The 16,172-nt window shown below is 38.9% G+C and overlaps 1 pseudogene; it reads right to left on the reverse strand.

Moving 5' to 3' along the window:
• Positions 1-3,285: 3,285 nt before the first annotated feature.
• Positions 3,286-15,905, reverse strand: LOC137760589 (tigger transposable element-derived protein 1-like; annotated as a pseudogene).
• Positions 15,906-16,172: the final 267 nt, after the last annotated feature.

Below are 16,172 nucleotides of genomic sequence, written 5' to 3' on the forward strand. Positions count from 1 at the left end.
GGCTGGGACCCACACGTGGTTTTGCACCCTTGCCAATTCTCTCCATGGGGCTGTGGGGCTAGATCCTTTCTCCCAGCTGCTGGCTGGGCTCCTGACTAAACTAAATAGATCATTGAAACCTGTCTCAGATTCTGTCATCTTCCTGTCTTGCCTACTACAAAGGCTGAACAAGAGACTCAAATAAGATGAAGTTTGTGAAAGTGGATTGTAAATTACAAAGTCTCTATGATGGTAATTTAGGTTAGAAACTAATTTCAAGCTCTTCACCTGGTTCTATACAGGAAAGCTTCTCTCTAAAGTTCTCTGGATTTCCTCTGTGTCAGGCATATATGCCTGGTGATATACGATGCTCAAAATGATGTGGAAATTTTCCAAACGTCCTCTAATTTTGATTAGCGCATTCAACCACTCTGGCTTTTGCATTATGAATGGATCTAGACTAGGGGCTTTAATTTTTAAAATTTTAATTTTATGATCCAGGATGCACCTCTTCATAATGGAAGCCAAAGTCTCGTGAACTATGTCATAATGTGAGTGTGTGTGTTGAACTCTGATATTTTCTATTCTATTTCATCTTCTAAAAATTGGTGGACTTCCTTGGTGGCGCAGTGGTTAAGAATCCACCTGCCAATGCAGGGGACACGGGTTCGATCCCTGGTCTGGGAAGACCCCACATGCCGTGGAACAACTAAGCCTGTGCACCACAACTACGGAGCCTGCGCTCTAGAGCCCATGAGCACAACTACTGAAGCCCACACGCCTAGAGCCCACGCTCTGCAAAAAGAGAAGCCACCGCAATGAGAAGCCCGGGCACCCCAACGAAGAGTAGCCCCTGCTCGCTGCAAGTAGAGAAAGACTGCACACAGCGACAAAGACCCAATGCAGCCAAAAATAAAATAAATTAATTAAATTTAAAATAATTGGTTAACCCACGATATTAATTTCATAACCCACTAATGGGTTGTGACTTGCATTTTGCTAAGCGCTGGTCTCCACAATCCATGATGTTTCCTGTATTATCCAACTGACCAGGACAGCTGTCAAATGTCAGCCTCATGCGGTGCAGTCCCCAATAGGAACCACCTTGCCTGCAAAGGGAGTTGAGGCCACCTCACTGAGGTAAGTCACAGTTGTCCCTTTTGATAACATCAGTAAGCAGAGTACTGCAGCCAGACTTTCTAACCTGCCTGCGGTTAATATACAAAATTTCTGGCAAGGCCATTTATAAAGAGGGATAGCTCAAAATTATCACAAATGGCAACTACATTCATTTTAGAATAGAGGGATATTGTTTGGGGGCTAATTCTTTCTCAAACTTAAAAAAAAAATCATTCCTGGTTGGGTAAAAGAGTCTTTTAGGTTTCTGAGATTCCACATTGATTTCGTAGTTAAATGTAAATGAAAGCTCTCTCACTCGCTGCTATGATTTTGTTTTACTCTCCTTTCCCCTAAATGGTGAGCAGGTTAATCTGATATTCAGAAGCTGGGCAACAGTAGATTCCAGACAAAATAAAATGTATAGAAAGGAAGTATTTTTCAAAAGGAGTGGAAAGAAGACAGTTTACCTAAGGAATTCTTATGATACAGGGAGTCAATCCAGCTGCTAGAATTTAAGATTTTCTCCCGCCTACCCCACCCTCTTCTTTTACTCAGGGCTGCCTCATTCATTTTTCTTTATGGTAGGGTTTTATTTTTGTCGGTTTTGTTAGCCTTGAAAATAACAGATCAGTGGTGGCACAAAAGATAGATTGGAGATGAGAACAGGAGAAGAGGAATTAGAGGCAGCTAGTATAGACAACCGTTTGGCTACAAAAGCTAACAGAGAAATAAGGTAATAATCAAATGAGGGAAATCAGGTCAAGGTGAGATTTCTGTTTGCTTGTCTTGAAAGTGCTTGAAAAAATTCATATACTGATGGAAATGATACAGTAGAGGAAAAGTTCCTGATGTAGGATGGAGGTAGGATTTGCTGGTCTGGTGTTCTTGAGTCCGCTGTGGGAGGGGGAGAATGCATAAGTGGAAGCTTTTACGTGGGATCACGGAGCATGCAGGAAGGACGGGGTCTAAGCATATACACCTGTATGGACATGTGGATGTGGTAGGAGCAAGTGGAAGTTCTCTTCTGATCCTTCAGTTTTCTCAAGAAAGAAGCACAGTCATCAGCTGAGAGTGAAGACGGGGGAAAAGAGAGGCACAGGTGTAAAACAGTCCATTAGCAGAAAGTGAACGTAAGACTGTAGAGTGCAGGAAAGTGAATGGATCAGGGAGATGGAGGATGTTAGCTGGGGAACAGTAAGGGCCTTCTTAAGTTCCTCGTGACAAGCTTAAAGTGAGACCAGTGTGGGTAGAAAGTTGGATTTAACCAGGGTTGTGAGTTTGCCAACCAGTGTGACAGAATTAAGGTGATCAAGGGAGTTTAGGGAGTGATTATGTCTATTGACTCTGAATTTTAAGCTGAGTAAAGAGGGAATGGAGAACCACAAGGGGCAAAGGACAATAAAAAAAAAAAATGGTGCCTAAGATGCTCCTCCCTCTGGTCTTTGCATGACTGACTCCCTCTTGTGATTTAGCCATTCTCTGATGTCACCTTTTTAACTTTCTTCCGAGTACTTAACATGTTTTCTTTTTACGCATACCTTGGAGACACTGCAAGTTAGGTTCCAGACCACCTTAATAAAGTGAATAACATAAAAAAAGCGAATATCACAATAAAGCAAGTCACACGAATTCTTTGGTTTCCCAGTTCATATAAAGGTTATGTTTACACTTAATGTTATCTACTAAGTGTGCAATAGCATTATGTCTAAAAAGAATGTACATACCTTAATTTTTTTTTTTGGCTGCGTTAGGTCTTCGTTGCTGCGTGCGGGCTTTCTCCAGTTGTGGTGAGCGGGGTCTACTCTTCGTTGCAGTGCACGGGCTTCTCATTGCGATGGCTTCTCTTGTTGTGGAGCACGGACCCTAGGCAAGCAGGCTTCGGCAGTTGCAGCACGTGGGCTCAGCAGTTGTGGCACATGGACCCTAGAGCTCACAGGCTTCAGTAGTTGTGGCACTTGCGCTCAGTAGTTGTGGTGCACGGGCTCTAGGGTGCGTGGGCTTCAGTAGTTGTGGTGCGCAGACTCAGTAGTTGTGGTGCACGGGCTTAGTTGCTCCACGGCATTTGGGATCTTCCTGGACCAGGGATAGAACCCATGTCCCCTGCATTGGCAGGTGGATTCTTAACCACTGTGCCACCAGGGAAGTCCTACATACCTTAATTTTAAAAAACTTTATTGTTAAGAAATGCTAACTATCATCTGAGCCTTCAGTGAGTCATAATCTTTCTTCTGGTGGAGGATCTTGCCTCGAGGTTGATGGGGCTGCTGACTGAACAGGGTGGTGGTTGCTAAAGGTTGGGATGGCTCTGGTAATTTCTTAAAATAAGGCAACAATGAAGTTTGCCAAATTGATTGACTCTTTCTTTCACAAAAGATTTCTTTGTAGCATGAAATGCTGTTTGATAGCATTTTACTCACAGTAGAACTTGTCACAAAACTGGAGTCAATTCTGTCAAACCCTGCCACTGCTTCATCAACTAAGTTTATGTAATATTCTAAATCCTTTGTTGTCATTTCAACAACCATCACATCATCTTCACCAGGAGTGAAGAAATCACTTTCTCTCCTCAACCATAAGAAGCACCTCTTCATCCACTAAAATTTTATCTTGAGATTACAGCAATTTAGTCACATCTTCAGGCTCCATTTCCAATTCTGTTTCTCTTGCATTTTCCATCACATCTTCAGTTACTTCCTCCACTGAAGTCTTGAACTCCTCAAAGTCATCCATGAGGGTTGGAATCAACTTCTAAACTCCTGTTACTGTTGGTATTTTGACCTCTTCCCATGAATCACAAATGTTCTTAATAGCATCTAGAATGGTGAATCCTTTCCAGAAGGTTTTCAATTGACTTTGCGCAGATTCGTCAGAGGAATCACTATTTACAGCAGCTATAGCCTTATGAAACATATTTCTTAAATAATAAAACTTGAAAGTCAGAATTACTCCTTGATCCATAGGCTGCAGGATGGACGTGTTAGTAGGCATGAAAACATTAATCTCATTGTACATCTCCATCAGAGCTCTTGGGTAACCAGGTGCATTGTAAGTGAACAGTAATATTTTGAAAGGAATCTTTTCTTCTGAGCAGTAGGTCTCAACAGTGGGCTTAAAACATTCAGTAAACCATTTTGTAAACAAGTGTGCTGTCATCCAGGTTTTGTTGTTTCACTGATAGAGCACAAGAAAAGTAGATTTGGCATAAGTCTTAAGGACCCTAGGGTTTTCAGAATGGTAAATGAGCACTGACTTCAACTTAAAGTCACCAGATACATTAGCCCCTAATAAAAGAATCAGCCTGTCTTTGAAACTTTGAAACCAGGCATTGACTTCTCCTAGCTAACTATGAAAATCATGGATGGCATCTTTTCCCAATAGAAGGCTATTTTGTCTACATTAAAAATCTATTGGAAACAACAAGCAAGACAGGAACACAAACCCACCCATCAGCAAACAGGCTGCCTAAAGTCGTACTAAGCCCACAGACACCCCAAAACACACCACCTGACACGGACCTGCCCATTGGAGGGACAAAATTCAGCTCCACCCACCAGAACATAGGCACCAGTCCCTCCCACCAGGAAGCCTACACAAACCACTGGACCAACCTCGCCCACTGGGAGCAGACACCAGAAGCAAGAGGAACTGCAAACCTGAAGCCTGTGGAAAGGAGACCTCAAACACAGTAAGTTAGACAAAATGAGAAGACAGAGAAATATGTTGCAGATGAAGGAGCACGATAAAAACCCACAAGACCAAATAAATGAAGAGGAAATAGGCAAGCTACCCGAAAAAGAATTGAGTGTAATGATAGTAAAAATGATCCAAAATCTTGGAAACAGAATGGAAAAAATACAAGAAATGTTTAACAAAGACCTAGAAGAACTAAAGAACAAAGAAACAGTGATGAAAAATGTGATCACCAAAATTAAAAATACACTAGAAGGAATCAGTAGCAGAATAACTGAGGCAGAAAAACAGATAAGTGAGCTGGAAGATAGAATGGTGGAAATAACTGCCATGTAGTAGAATAAAGAAAAGAGAATGAAAAGAATTGAGGACAGTCTCAGAGACCTCTGGGACAACATTAAACACACCAACATTCAAATTATAGGGGTCCCAGAAGAAGAGAAAGAGAAAGGGTCTGAGAAAATATTTGAAGAGAATATAGTCAAAAACTTCCCTAACATGGGAATGGAAATAGTCAATCAAGTCCAGGGAGCACAGAGAGTCCCATACAGGATAAACTCAAGGAGAAACATGCCGAGACACATATTAATCAAACTAACAAAAATTAAATACAAAGAAAAAATATTAAAAGCAGCAAGGGAAAAGCAACAAATAACATACAAGGGAGGGCTTCCCTGGTGGTGCAGTGGTTGAGAATCCGCCTGCCAATGCAGGGGACACGGGTTCGAGCCCTGGTCTGGGAAGATCCCACATGCCGCGGAGCAACTAGGCCCGTGAGCCACAACTACTGAGCTTGCGCGTCTGGAGCCTGTGCTCCGCAACAAGAGAGGCCACGATAGTGAGAGGCCCGTGCACCACGATGAAGAGTGGCCCCCGCTCGCCGCAACTAGAGAAAGCCCTCACACAGAAACGAAGACCCAACACAGCCAAAAATAAATAAATAAATTTATAAAAAAAAAAACATACAAGGGAATCATAAGGTTATCAGCTCATCTTTTAGCAGAAACTCTGCAGGCCAGAAGGGAGTGGCAGGATATATTTAAAGTGATGAAAGGGAAAAACCTACAACCAAGATTATTCTACCCGGCAAGGATCTCATTCAGATTTGACGGAGAAATCAAAAGCTTTACAGACAAGCAAAAGCTAAGAGAATTCAGCACCATCAGACCAGCTTTACAACAAATTCTAAACAGAACTTCTCTAGGCAGGAAACACAAGAGAAGAAAAAGACCTATAAAAACAAGCCCAAAACAATTAAGAAAAATGGTAATAGGAACATACATATTGATAATTACCTTAAATGTAAATGGATTTAACACTCCAACCAAAAGATACAGACTGGCTGAATGGATACAAAAACAAGACCTGTATATATGTTGTCTACAAGAGACCCACTTCAGACCCAGGGACACATACAGACTGAAAGTGAGGGGATGCAAAAAGATATTCCATGCAAACAGAAATCAAAAGAACTGGAGTAGCAATACTCATATTGGACAAAATAGACTTTAAAATAAAGACTGTTACAAAAGACAAGGAAGGACACTACATAATGATCAAGGGATCAATCCAAGAAGAAGATATAACAATTGTAAATATTTATGCACCCAAATAGGAGAACCTCAATACGTAAGGCAAATGCTTACAGCCATAAAAGGGGAAATCAACATTAACACAATAATAGTGGGGGACTTTAACACTCCACTTACACCAATGGATAGATCATCCAGACAGAAAATTAGTAAGGAAACACAAGCCTTAAATGACACATTAGACCAAAAAGACTTAATTGCTCTTTATAGGACATTCCATCCAAAAGTAGCAGAATACACTTTCTTCTCAAGTGCACAAGGAACATTCTCCAGGATAGATCACATCTTGGGTCACAAATCAAGCCTCAGTAAATTTAAGAAAATTGAAATCATGTCAACCACCTTTTCCAACCACAACGCTATGAGATTAGAAATCAATTACAGGAAAAAAAACTGTAAAAACAAAAATACATGGAGGCTAAACAATATGCTACTAAATAACCAAGAGATCACTGAAGATATCAAGGAGGAAAGAAGAAATTACCTAGAAACAAATGACAATGAAAACACAATGACACAAAACCTATGAGATGCAGCAAAAGCAGTTCTAAGAGGGAAGTTTATAGCAATATAACCTTACTTCAAAAAACAAGAAAAATCTCAAATAGACAACCTAACCTTACACCTAAAGCAACTAGAGAAAGAAGAACAAACAAAACCCAAAGTTAGTAGAAGGAAAGAAATCATAAAGATCAGAGAAGAAATAAATGAAATAGAAACAAACAAAAAAACAGTAGCAAAGATCAATAAAAGTAAAAGCTGGTTCTTTGAGAAGATAAACAAAACTGATAAACCTTTATCCAGACTCATCAAGAAAAAAAGGGAGAGGACTCAAATCAATAAAATTAGAAATGAAAAAGGAGAAGTTACAACTGACACTGCAGAAATACGAAGGATCATAAGAGACTACTACAAACAACTATATGTCAATAAAATGGACAATCCAGAAGAAATGGACAAATTCTTAGAAAAGTACAAACTTCCAAGATTGAACCAGGAAGAAATAGAAAATATGAACAGAACAATCACAAGTAATGAAGCTGGAACTGTGATTAAAAATCTTCCAACAAACAAAAGTCCGGGACCAGATGGCTTCACAGGTGAATTCTATCAAACATTTAGAGACGAGCTAACACCTATCTTTCTCACGCTCTTCCAAAAATTTACAGAAGGAAGAACACTCCCAAACTCATTCTACAAGACCATCATCACCCTGATACCAAACCAGACAAAGATATCACAAAAAAAGAAAATTACAAGCCAATATCACTGATGAACACAGAAGCAAAAATCCTCAACACAATACTAGCAGACCAAATCCAACAACACATTAAAAGTATCATACACCATGATCAAGTGGGATTTATCCCAGGGATTCAAGAATTCTTCAATGTATGCAAATCAATCAATGTGATACACCATATTAACAAATTGAAGAATAGAAACCATATGATCATCTCAATAGATGCAAAAAAAATCTTTCGACAAAATTCAACACCCATTTATGATAAAAACGCTCCAGGAAGTGGGCACAGAGGGAACCTACCTCAACATAATAAAGGCCATATATGACAAACCCGCTGCAAACATCATTCTCAATGGTGAAAAACTGAAAGCATTACCTCTAAAATCAGGAACAGGACAAGGATGCCTACTCTCGGCACTATTATTTAACATAGTTTTGGAAGTCCTAGCCACGGCAACCAGAGAAGAAAAAGAAGTAAAAGGAATCCAAATTGGCAAAGAAGAAACAAAACTGTCACTGTTTGCAGATGACAGGATACTATACATAGAGAATCCTAAAGATGCCACCAGAAAACTACTAGGGCTAATCAATGAATTTAGTAAAGTCACAGGATACAAAATTAATGCACAGAAATCTCTTGCATTCCTATACACTAACAATGAAAGATCAGAAAGAGAAATTAAAGAAGCAATCCCATTTACCATTGCAACAAAAAGAATAAAATACTTAGGAATAAACCTACCTAAGGAGGCAAAAGACCTGTACACAGAAAACTATAAGATACTGATGAAAGAAATCAAAGATGACACAAACAGATGGAGAGATATACCATGTTCTTGGATTGGAAGAATCAATATTGTGAAAATGACTGTACTACCCAAAACAATCTACAGATTCAATGCAATCCCTATCAAATTACCAATGGCATTTTTCACAGAACTAGAACAAAAAATTTCACAATTTGTATGGAAACACAAAAGACCTTGACAGCAAAAGCAATCCTGAGAAAGAAAAACTGAGCCAGAGGAATCAAGCTCCCTGACTTCAGGCTATTCTACAAAGCTACAGTAATCAAGACGTACGGTACTGGCACAAAAACAGAAATATAGATCAATGGAACAGGGTAGAAAGCCCAGAGATAAACCCATGCACATACGGTCACCTAATCTATGACAAAGGACTCCAGAATATACAGTGGAGCAATGATCGCCTCTTCAATAAGTGGTGTTGGGAAAACTGGACAGCTGCATGTAAAAGAATGAAATTAGAACACTCCCTAACACCATACACAAAAATAAACTTCAAATGGATTAAAGACCTCAATGTAAGGCCAGACAATATAACACTCTTAGAGGAAAACATAGGCAGAACACTCTTTGACATAAATCGCAGCAAGATCTTTTTTGACCCACCTCCTAGAGTAATGAGAATAAAAACAGAAATAAACAAATGGGACCTAATTAAACTTAAAAACTTTTGCACAGCAAAGGAAACCATAAACAAGATGAAAAGACAACCCTTGGAATGGGAGAAAATATTTGCCAGTGAAGCAGCTGACAAAGGATTAATCTCCAAAATATACAAACAGCCCATGCAGTTCAATATCAAAAAAAACAAACAACCGAATCAAAAAATGGGCGGAAGACCTAAATAGACATTTCTCCAAAGAAGACATACAGATGGCCAACAAACACATGAAAAGATGCTCAACATTTCTAGTTATTAGAGAAATGCAAATCAAAACTACAATGAGGTATCATCTCACACCGGTCAGAATGGCCATCATCAAAAAATCTACAAACAATAAATGCTGGTGAGGGTGTGGAGAAAAGGGAACCCTCATGCATTGTTGGTGGGAATGTAAATTGATACAACCACTATGGAGAACAGTATGGAGATTCCTTTAAAAACTAAAAATAGAACTACCATATGACCCAGCAATCCCACTACTGGGCATATACCTGGAGAAAACCATAACTCAAAAAGATACATGTACCGCAATGTTCACTGCAGCTCTATTTACAATAGCCAGGACATGGAAGCAACCTAAATGTCCATCAACAGAGGAAAGGATAAAGAAGATGTAGCACATATATACAATGGAATATTACACAGCCATAAAAAGGAATGAAATTGGGTCATTTGTAGAGACATGGATGGACCTAGAGACTGTCATACAGAGTGAAGTAAGTCAGAAAGAAAAAAACAAATATTGCATATTAACACATATATGTAGAATCTGAAAAAATTGGTATAGATGATCTTATTTACAAAGCAGAAATAGAGACACAGACATAGAGAACAAACATATGGACACCAAGGGGGATGGGGGTGTGTGGGATGAATTGGGAGATTGGGATTGACATATATACACTATTGATACTATGTATAAAATAGGTAACTAATGAGAACCTACTGTATAGCACAGGGAACTCTACTCAGTGCTCTGTGGTGACCTAAATGAGAAGGAAATCCAAAAAAGAGGGGATATATGTATATGTATAGCTGATTCACTTTGCTGTACAGTATAAACTAACACAGTATTGTAAAGCAACTATACTCCAATAAAAAATAATAATAAAATAAAATAAATAAGCAATAAATAATAATTTTTAAAAAACCTCTCCCCTCCAATCCATTCTCTCTGTGGCTGCTAGATTCATTTTGCTAAAACCCTGTCTTATCTTGTTATTCCTCCACTCAAAAACCATCAGTGGCTCTTACTGCCTGTGGTATAAATAGTTTGTGTAATCAAAGTATCCCATAAAAAAAAAGAATCTATTGTTTAGTGTAGCCACTTTCGTTAATTATCTCAGCTGGATCTTCTGGATAACTTGCTGCTGCTTCTACATCAGCACTTCCTGCTTCCCCTTGCACTTTTACGTTATGGAGGTGGCTTCCTTCCTTCAGCTTCATGAACCAACCTCTGCTAGCTTAAAACTTTTCTTCTGCAGCTTCTTCACCTCTCTCAACTTTCACAGAACTGAAGAGAGTTAGGGCTTTGCTCTGGATTAGACTTTGGCTTCAGGGAATGCTGTGGCTGGTTCGATCTTCTATTCAAATTGCTAAAACTTTCTCTGTATCATCAGTAAGGCTGTTCTGCTTTCTTACATTCCTGTGTTTATTGGAGTAGCACTTTTAATTTCCTTCAAGAACCTTTCCTTTGCATTCACAGCTTGGCTAGCTGTTTGGTGCAAGAGGCCTAGCTTTTAGCCTTTCTCAGCTTTCAACATGCCTTCCTCACTAAGCTTAATCATTTCTAGCTTTTGGTCTAAAGTGAGAAATGTGTGACTCTTCCTTTTACTTGAACACTTAGAGGCCACTGTAGGGTTATTAATTGGCCTAATTTAAATATTGTTGTGTCCCAGGGCATAGGGAGGCCTAAGGAGAGGAAAAGAAATGAAGGAACAGCTGGTCAGGAGAGCCATCAAAACACATACATTTATTAAGTTCACCATCTTATATAGGCACAGTTCACGGTGCCCCAAAACAATTACAATAGTAACATCAAAAATCACTAATCACAGATCACCATAACAAATATAATAATAATGACAAAATTTGAAATATTGCAAGAATTACTGAAATGCGACACAGAGACCTGAAGTGAGAAAATTCTACTGGAAAAATGGTGCTGATAGACTTGCTTGACACGGAGTTGCCACAAACCTTCAATTTATTTATTTATTTATTTATTTATTTATTTATTTATTTATTTATTTATTTATTTATTTATTTATTTATTTATTGCTGCGTTGGGTCTTCATTGCTGCACGCTGGCTTTCCTGTTGTTGTGGTAAGCAGAGGCTACTCTTCGTTGCGGTGCGCGGGCTTCTCATTGCGGTGGCTTCTCTTGTGGAGCACAGGCTCTAGGCGCACAGGCTTCAGTAGTTGCAGCACATGGACTCAGTAGTTGCAGCACATGGGCTCAGTAGGTGCAGCGCATGGGCTCAGTAGTTGTGGCTCATGGGCTCTAGAGCACAGGCTCAGTAGTTGTGGTGCACGGGCTTAGTTGCTCTGCCATACGTGGGATCTTCCCAGACCAGGGCTCGAACCCGTGTCCCCTGCATTGGCAAGTGGATTCTTAACCACTGCGCCATCAGGGAAGTCCCAACCTTCAATTTTAAAAAATGCAGTGTTGGGAATTCCCTGGTGGTCCAGTGGTTAGGACTCCACACTTCCACTGCAGTGGGCATGGATTCCATCCCTGGTCGGGCAGCTAAGATCCTTCATGCAGCACGGCCAAAAAATTAAAAAAAAAAAAAGCAGTATCTGCAAAGTGCAAAAAATGAGATATGCCTGTACTTTCTTTTATCTGTCTATCATCTACCTGTCTTCTATCTTTGTATCTGTATATTATCTATCTCTGTATCTCTATACCCATCTATATCTCTATCTAGCTGGCTGTCATTTATTTATCTATCTCAGTATCCATTCATCTATCTATGGTCTGTTTCACACTACTAGAATATAAGCCCCATGAGAGCAAGGACTTTGCCCATAATGTTTATTATTTTATAGCCACAGCACTTATCTGGCACAGAAAAGATCAAAAAGTGTATGCTAGAAGAACAGTGACTAACTAGAATATGATTTTAAGGTCTTCACCATCTGATCATGCTCTTCTGCATGTGTTCCTGTGTGTCAGTTTTCTCCTAACTTCTACCGAGAGAACGAAGATCCCCACCCCCACTAAGGTTAGAGCTGCTTGCTAAACCATCTACTTTCAGTCTCCTACGAGGCCTTCTGAGGGTGTAGAGAGGAACGCGCAAGGAAAATTTTACCACAGGGTTATGCAGGCGCCAGGTATTTCAGAGGTGAGCCAAAAAGGGTGCCTTGAAGACATAATAGCTTTCTGTTTTATTCTGTTTAAAACATGTTTATTTAGGTTTAATTTAGATGTGATAAAATTTACCCATTTTAAGTGTAAACTTTGTTGAATTTTAGTGAGTTCATACCATTATTCAGCCATCACCGCAATTCAGTTTTAGAACACTTTCATCACCAGCAAGAATTCCCTTGCGCCTATTTGCAAACCATCTCTGCTCACACCCCCAGCCCTAGGCAGTCACTGATCTTTCTGTCTCTACAGTTTTGCATTTTCTAGAATTTTCATATAAATGGAATCATACAATATTGAGTCTTTTGTGGCTGCCTCCTTCCATTTAGCATAATGCTTTTATTGTGTGTAATATTCTATTCTATAGATATACAACATTTCATTTACTGATTTGCCGGTTGGTAAACACTGTTTCCAGTCTGAGGGCTATTATGAATACTACTGCTATGAATATTTGTAGACAAGTGTTTTTGTGGACATACATTTTCATTTTTATGGGGTAGATACCTAGAAGTTGAATTGCTAGGTCAAATGATTAGTGCATGTTTAACTTTTTTAAAAGTGCCAGACAGTTTTCCAAAGTGGTTGTCCCGATTTACATTCCCACTAGCGATGTATGTGTTTCTCCGTATCTTCACCAATACTTGGTCGGTCTTTTTTGTTTTAGTCATCCTAGTAGGTATGTAGTGGTATCTCATCTTGGTTTTAATTAATTTGCATTTCTGTGGTGACTAATGATATTATCTTTTCATATACTTATTTGCCATTTATATATCTTTGGTGAGGTGATTATTAAAATATTTTGCTCATTTCTTATTGGGTAGTTTGTCTTCTTATTGCTGAATTACAAAAGTTCTTTATATATTCTGGATTCAAGTCCTTTATCAGATACAGGTTTTGCAAATATTTTCATTTTCTTAATGATGTCTTTTAAAGAGCAAACGTTTTAATTTTGATGAAATTCAATGTGTTGATTTTGTCTTTGTGTTATATATAAGAACTCTTTGCCTAATCCCAGGTTGCAAAGATTTCATCCTATGTTTTCTTTAAGTTGTTATGAATGATGTAAGGTAAGGGTCGAGATTCATCTTTTTGCATGTGTTTATCCAACTATCCCAGCACCTTTTGTTAAAGGTCTATCCTTTCCCTCCCCATTGAATTACTTGGCACCTTCCTTGAAAACCAATTGATCATCAAGGTCTGTTACTGGACTCTCTATTCTCTTCCATCCATCTAAATGTCCAGTGTTTTTTTTTAAAAAAATATTTATTTATTTATATATTTTGGCTGTACCGGGTTTTAGTTGCGGCATGTGGACTCTTATTTGCAGCACATGGGATCTTTGTTGTGACATGCAGGATCTAGTTCCCCGACCGTGGATTGAACCCAGGCCCCCTGCATTAGGAGCCCAGAGTCTTACCCACTGCACCACCAGGGAAGTCCCTCAGTGTTTCTTAATTATTGTAGATTGGTAGTAAGTTTTAAAATCAGGTAAAGTCCTCAGATTTTGCACTTCTTTTTCAAAATCATTGCGGTATTCTAGGTTTTTTGCATTTCTGTATAAATTTTAGGAACAGCTGTTAGTTTCTACCAAAAAAAAAATCCCACTGGGATTTTGATAGGTATTACGTTGAATCTATAGTACATCAATTTGGGGAAATTGCCATCTTAACAGTATTGAATCTTTCAATCCATGGACATTGTGTATCTCCCTATTTTTATAAATCCTCTTGAACTTCACTCAGCAATGCTGTGTAGTTTTCAGTATACAAATTTGCACTTCTGTTGTTTAATTAATCCCTGAGTATTGTATTCTCTTGATGCTATTATAAATTAAAATTAATTCATTTTCAAATTGTTTGTTTATAGTTTATAGAAATACAATTAGCTTATTTATTTATTTTTTATTTATTTATTTTTGGCTGCGTTGGATCTTCATTGCTGCAAGCGGGCTTTCTCTAGTTGCGGCGAGCAGGGGCTACTCTTCTTTGCGGTGCACGTGCTTCTCATTGCGGTGGTTTCTCTTGTTGCGGAGCACAGGCTCTAGGCGCGCAGGCTTTAGTAGTTGTGGTGCACAGGCTCAGTAGTTGTGGCTCATGGGCTTAGTTGCTCTGCAGCATGTGGGATCTTCCCGGACCAGGGATCAAACCCGTGTCCCCTGCATTGGCAGGCAAATTCTTAACCACTGTGCCACCAGGGAAGTCCCATACAATTAGTTTTTGTACATTGCTCTTTATCTTGTGATTTCATTAAACACACTTATTAGTTCTAGTCATTTCTTCACAGATTCTTTGCAACTGAAAGAACTTTTTTCAGCTTCACTGAGGTATAACTGGCAAAAATTTAATATAGTTAAAGTGTACAACATGATGATTTGATGCACATATATATTGTGAAAGGATTCCCACCATCGAGTTAATTAACACATCCATCACCTCATGTATTTGCCTTTTTTTCTTTTTTGCTGTAAACACTCAAGTTTCGCTCTCAGCAAATTTCAGTTAAACAATACAGTATACAATACAGTACAGTATCACCATGCTATACATTAGATCCTGAGACCTTATTCAACTTGTAGCTGAAATTTTCTAACTTTTTTCCAGCCTCTTCCTGTTTTCCCCAACCCTCAAGCTCCTGGCAGCCACCATTCTGCTCTCTATGAGTTTGAGTTTTTAAAAAAACTCCACAAATAAGTGATATCATGCAATATTTGTCTTTCTCTATCTGGCTTATTTCACATAGCATAATGCCCTCCAGGTCACAAAGGGCAGGATTTCCTTCTTTTTTAAGGCCAAATAATATTCCGTGTGTGTACGTGTGTGCGTATCACATTTTCTTTATCCGTTCATCTGCTGATGGACACCGGTTGTTTCCATACCTTGTCTATTGTGAATAATGCTGTAATGAACAAGGGAATAGAGATAGCTCTTCTTCTTCTTCTTCTTTATTTTTTTTGAAGTATAGTTGATTTACAATATCATGGTAGTTTCAGGTATACAGCACAGTGATTCAGATTTATATATATATATATATATATTCTTTTTCAGATTCTTTTCCATTATAGATTATTACAAAATATTGAGTATACTTTCCTGTGCTATATGATAGATCCTTGTTGGTTATCTATTTTATATGCAGTAGTGTGTATATGTTAATCCCAACCTCCTAATTTTTCCCTCCCTCCCTCCCCCTCTTGAAGAGATATCTCTTCAAGATAGTGATTTTGTTTCCTTGGGATATATATCCAGAAATGGGATTGCTGGATCATATGGTAGCTCTATTTTTAACTTCTTGAGGAACCTCCATACTGTTTTCCACAATGACTGTACCAGTTTACATTCCCACCAAAAGTGCACAAGGGTTCCCTTTGAGGTTTTTTATGTACAAGATCATGTTGCCTGAGGTTCACAGTAGCTTTTAAATTCTTTGCTTGCTGCATCTCGGTCAAGCCTCTCACTCCCTCCAGCTCCCAACACTTTGGCCCCCCAAAATCCTTACTCTTGATAATATTAAAGACTCCTCCTCTGAGGGTAAGATAGAGTGTCCTTAGATTCCTCCTAAAGACTGGAACGTTCTGCTAACTGTAGTGTTGGCCTCCAGCTATGTAGCCTTCCACATCCATCTCTTCCAAAGATAAACATGTCACAAGAACCAAGAGCATGTGTTGATGCATCTACAATCCATATTCCCTTTGCCTCTGGGACTT

This window comes from Eschrichtius robustus, chromosome 3 (genome assembly GCF_028021215.1).
Source record: "Eschrichtius robustus isolate mEscRob2 chromosome 3, mEscRob2.pri, whole genome shotgun sequence".
Lineage (NCBI taxonomy): Eukaryota > Metazoa > Chordata > Mammalia > Artiodactyla > Eschrichtiidae > Eschrichtius > Eschrichtius robustus.